Raw genomic sequence first — 6,200 nt, 5'->3', positions numbered from 1 at the left:
TTATTTAATTATGGTGCATTCTGAGGAATGAAATTAATGGTTAAGAAGACAGGAGCACATTAAATTTACTTTTAAATAAATATGATTTTTTTTCCCAGAAGGAGTGAATCATATTAGATTTTTCCAAAAGTTAGAAAATATTCAGTTCACTTCACCTTTCACATCACTAAATATTGATTGATTCCATTTCCAACCTTATTAAATTTTGCGTTATTAAAATTTTACTATGTTATGTGATGTATGGATACTTATTGTAGCTCCATTATGATTTGGGATCTTTGGCATTATAAAGTTTCATTATTTGCTCTTTTAATCCTCTTTTTCAAATTCTGATTTGTCAGACATTGAGATCTGAATGACTTTAACTTCTACTCTATTTATCTGCTTTACATTTACCCATGTTTAGTTTTTTGCTTCTATGAATAACTGTGCTGCAATGGTATCTTTTTATATGGGACATAGTAGATTTTTGCTCTGTGTATCAATCTGAAAATATTTTCTTTCAAAAATGGGAGTTAAGACTAAGTTTATTTGAATTTACTAATAAGTTTGACTTGATGGGTTTCAGCTGTCATATTATGTTATGTTTTACTTGGTTTTTTTTTCTATGAGACCTGTTTTCATTATTTTAGAAATATTGGGTAGTGTTTTTGGCTTATAAAGGTTTTTGTTTCTGTTTTAGAACTACTATTTTATTAACACCAAATCACCTTTTTCTTTGCTTGGACTTGTACAGCTACTATCTATGTGGCAATAAATGAGGTATTCTATTTATTTTTTGCTTGATTTCTCTCTTTTAGCATAAAATGCTTACATAGAATTTTAAAATTTATCACCCATGTGCAATGATTTCATTTCTGAAATATTAAGTTCAATTAGTTTGTTGTATTTTTTGTTTTGCTGATAACGTCTTTTAGTTAACATTTTCTGAATTTTTGAAATTTAATTTTTTTTCTATAGGTTTTAAATTTGAAGGGCAGCTTTAGAGATAGGGATAAAAATATCCTATTTTTTAAGAAATTTGTGCCATGGTTCTCATGTTTTTCATGTGAGGTGAAATCAAATGCCAAGATTTTTATCTTTTATAATTAACAATTATTTTTATTCTCAACATTTTTTAAAAATTCGGCATGCAAAACTGATATTTATTGTTTTAGATAGATTTTATAGTTTACCATTCTATTTAATTATTCTGATTTGTAAAAATGCAAATTCAAATCATTTTTTATTTTGAGGAGATTTCCTTGAGTTATAGTTTTAAAGTTCTGATTTGGTCATCTTTACAATCTTCTCTAGTACTTCTATTTCACCTCTATTTTATGCCTTCCTTACGTGAGGTGAATCTTCCTGGCTCTTTTGACTTCTATGCTGTGATTCTTATTGTACTCTTGGCCTTGCCCATGCTCCCTTGTGTGTATCCTATAATTTAGTTTTCTCATCTGAAAAGACTTTATCTTTTACTTTATTTTCTTTCTTCTGTTGAAATTGCATCTCACATTGGCCTGGCATTTATCCTTTTCTTATTCTGAGGTTTTGAATTTATAGTTTCTTACGTGCTTTAATCTGTAGTTGCATTTAATTCTTAAATTGATTGTTATAATTTCCCTCTATTTCATAGCTTTTTAGAAAGGGCTTTACAATAAAGTTTTTAAAAATGATCTGTTCAAAAAATTGTTTCTTATCCCCCAGTTTCTTCTTGCACCTGTAAGTAGTATTATTTTCTTGGTTCACATTTAAAGGTATTAGATTTTCCTGGACCCACAAAATAAAGGTGACTCTGAGGATGAGAGCATGAAGGGGTTGGTTCTCCTATCCCTATCCAGCTTCTTAACACAAAATTATCTTGTATCATCGATATGGTGGAACCATATTTTTAATAAATGAAGAATTTTTGCTCTGACTTCTTGAGATATTTGGGCATTGATTTCTTAGATTTCCCCCTTTACCTTAACCAGCAACTTCTCATGGCTCCTTTCCCCTTCTGGAGTGCTCCCATATTTTCTCAAGAATAACACCTCTCATGACAAGCAATTACTTGGACACTTCAATTCCAAATTCCCAAATATTCAGCCCTCTAATGCATCAGATCACAGACTTCTTCCCTGTATGCCCAGTCTCATTGGGTTAGCCTTTCTGGGGGGATGAACAGTTGATATTTTCTGTATTCTGCTACCCTATTTCACTTTTCTTCTTCCCATGCAATTTTTGTGCTCTTTTCTGTGGCATGGACTCTAGAGACTACTGCACTGGATTTGAATATTTGTGCATACTCACATTTAAATTTTGCAGTATCCTCTCCCTTTTAAGTATGCCATTGGCAGGGTCTGTGGGTAATTTTAATTCCTTTCTCTTTTGGCCTACATGTATTTGGTGTATGAACTATGGTAACTATAGAAAAAAATAATTTTCTGCTTATTCTTATTCAATGTTATCATGAAAAGTTATTAGTAAGAATGAAAATGTAATATAAATATTTTTTCAATCTTTCCCGTCAAGAACTTCATTGAACTGAAAGGCAGTAGCTGAATATCAGAAAATTTCCAATGGTCAATATGTTTGAAACACTTTGTCGAAATGATCATTGTACTTCAATTCTGTGGGCCAATTTGGAAGTTCCCATATTACTTCAGAAAATGCAACTTATGGGAAAACTCTATAAAAATAAGTACGTTTGTAAATAATAGCTTTAGGATTTAACTGAATTTGATAAGCCATGGTCTATCTTTCTAATAAAGTCTTTCTTATAAGCAAACTAATTTTTTCATTTCTTATAGTTTTGTGAGATATAAAATACACACACACAAATGCACACATGCTTGCTGGCAGGGGATTGTTTTTGTGGTGCCCTGATCCCCCAATCTCTATTGACATTCACAGTTCCTATAAAAACTAGAATAGAAAATACCAATACACAATATAGACAATATAATAATTGTGGATTGCAATCAGTTAATATTAACCTATCCCTGCAAAATGAAAAATTTACTTTCTTTGCACATCATGATATTTTTTAATACTGCAGAAGCCACACACTATGAAATGCCTCCCAGTTTTATAAACATGAAGTAATGAATCATCCTGTGGAGCTTGTAGTAAACAGGCAACCCTTTTATCTATGCAGTCAGATTTTCACATGCCTCACACTTATTATTCAACTCAAGACAAGCAGCAAATTGGATGAAAATTAATTTAAAAAGCAAACATGAAATTAGCAACTATGTAACAAACATGTTCCGATTGCATTATATCATTTAATGAGATCAAGCTCAACAAGCAGTATTCCTTTGCACATATAATTAGTAAGCAGCCAAATTATTGCCAAAGTACATTCTAGCAATATATTAACATGCATAACATAAAACTATCTACTCAAGACCAACATATACATTTTTTTTTCTGAAAATCTTGAATATGTCCTTAACTTTTGTTTCTATGGGATTAATTTCATCTCTACTCATGACTATGACCAAATCAAGGTAGAACCAGATCTCTTAAGGACTATGATGTCAAATAATAAGACTCATCCACATGGTAAATTATTATATAAAATACTAAAAATGGAACCAACATTTTTTTTCAGTTATGTTATATTTTATGTATGTAATTACTTATGGAATAAAGCTTAATATGTTCCTTCTAGGTTTCTATCATGGTTCTTGGATCTATAAGGAACTAGAAGAAATAAAATGTTTTTGCTCATAGAAATTAAAGCCACTTAACAAAGACATGTTTTTATAACAGATATATATATATGTATATATGTGAAAGAGCTAATTACATGATATCATGTTCCATATGTTATATACAAAAATGTTAAATATGTTACAGGTTACTAGGGAAAAATGATTATTTGAAGTAAGGACTAGTAAATTTAAGTACCTACCAGAAATAACAAGAGATTCAAAGCAGTAACATACGGAGTGGGATTAGGGTTCATAGAAATTAAGCAGCTATCCCTGGTGGCAATAGAGTTGGAATTCAGATAGTGAGATAATGAGATAATGAATTAAATACCAATCCAGTGGAAAGGACTGAGGGTTTTGGGGATAAGCAATATGAATGGGGAAAGTTGGCAAAATTGAGTAGTTTCTTCCTAAATCAAGAATTTGTGGTGTGATTTATTGTGATATTTTGACATTATGAGCAGTGAATGAATCATTGCTTTGAACTGTCCCTGACAGCATGACACCTCCCTTGGGAATTGCTGGTGCAAAGGTGCTGAGAAAACTGTGCATTTGATAGTGGCCTCTGTTAAGAGGAAAAATTCTGTGCATGACATAGAATTTATTAGTTCAATAGCCTTGAGTTCAAATGCCAGCTGCCTGGATATAGAAGAGATACGGGTGCAAGCTGATAAGCTTTAATTGGACTGTTTTGCTCACAACTTCATTTTTGTTTATCTTGAAGAAGCTTTCTCATAGTAAATCCCTTTAATGTTTAAACCTATATAATAAACGTGTGGAACCTGCTTGTGGCCAATCTCTCTCCCATCAGGAGTTTGATTGGTCCACTGAGTCCTGCTTTCTCTGTATTTGTTTGTCTGTCTTAATTTCCAATCCTCTCACTGTCCCATTCAGGAAACTGAGGAAATGTCTTTGAAGTAGTGACAATTACCCTCTTCAAGTTTCCTTCTTTACCTTAACCATCTACCAACTAAGGTTATGTTCCCCTTCAAAGATAAAGGATAGAAAGTAAGAATACTTTCTGGTCAGAGCAGGAAGTCTTCTTTCAATATATTACCAAATATATAAATTATAGTGAAGACTACCTTCAAACCATTATGATATGATTGACAAATAATAACCAAAATAGACTACGAATTTCTCATATTACTAGTGCAAAAGCTGACGGGAAGAGAAAATATCAATGAACTAGAAAATAAGAGATATGAATGAACTACCAAAATAATATAGGAAGCTTTAGAAGGATGCAAGGATTTCTAGAAGATTGCAAAAAAAGATATCTAATAGACATTATCACTTTGTTTGAATGCTTTAAATCAATTAATATAACAATTTTATCTCAATGCTTTAATTCAATTAGTATAGTATTGGAATGATTTGCAGGAGCAAGGTGTCTCCAGGTGATTTTTACCCTGCATAATAGAGGTCAGTTCCTGGAAGCTCCCCACCACACTTATAATTATAAACATAACATATTTATTGTTACCCTAGTAAGCAACAGAACTCATTTGAAAACAACAATTTGGAAAAAATTGAAATTCACGTGGAATTTCTGGGCAGTGAGTTTCTGTTGCAGTAAGTTGCTATAGCTACAACTTTATTATTTGCATTCTTTCTGTTCAGGAAATTTTATCTTTACATTTGATACAGTATAAAAATTAGAAAGTTTAGAATTGTTAAATTAAAAATTGAAATTAATTTTCAAAGTGCTTATGGATATGCTTATGATCCTGGCATTTAAGTTTTATATGAGGCCCCATAGAAATGTTATTGCATTAAGAAAATAGGAACACATCAAGATCTGGCTCTTAAGGGAAATATTAGAATAAATAGTTTCTTCTGCATTCATCCCACAAGAAGAAATTTTGCTTTGATATAGGATAACAAAGATTTAAACCAATGTATTTTTGTTTTCTATCATGAGGAATAGATACTGAATAATTTAAGGAACATACTTGCCACAGTAACAAATAGACCCTGAATAAACTGTAAACAACTCATGGCATGTTTATGAGTTTTCAAGTTATTTTCTCTAGGCAACATTGCGGCAGACTTTTTCTATACATCTATCCTCAGTTATTTAAAAATCACACAGAGACCTTATTTTTAAAGCACATTGTGGGCAGCAGTGAGGGTGCAGCTTAAGGATAGAATGCTTGCTTAACGTATATAAAGCCTTGGTTTCTATCCACACAGAGAAAAATCAGTGCCCTTTCATCTTTGCTACCTTCCCCTCTCCCATCATGATTCAGTTCAGTTGGTATGGACACCATTTTATTTTATGTTTGTGTAGCTACTGGAGATTCTATTGAGCAGCAATTTGGACAGCTATTACATTTAGTTCGTTAGAGTTGAAGTAACAAAGAACCACAACCAAGGTGACTTAAACAACAGAAATTTATTTTGCTCAAAATTCCTGAGGCTAGAAGTTGAAAACTGAGATGTCTGTGGGATTGGTTTCTTCCAAAGCCTCTCTTTGGCTTGTAGTTGGACTTCTTCTCCCTATATTTTCGTTTT

This window comes from Sciurus carolinensis, chromosome 7 (assembly GCF_902686445.1).
Source record: "Sciurus carolinensis chromosome 7, mSciCar1.2, whole genome shotgun sequence".
Taxonomy (NCBI): Eukaryota; Metazoa; Chordata; class Mammalia; order Rodentia; family Sciuridae; genus Sciurus; species Sciurus carolinensis.
Note: the sequence above shows the minus strand (reverse complement) of the source record.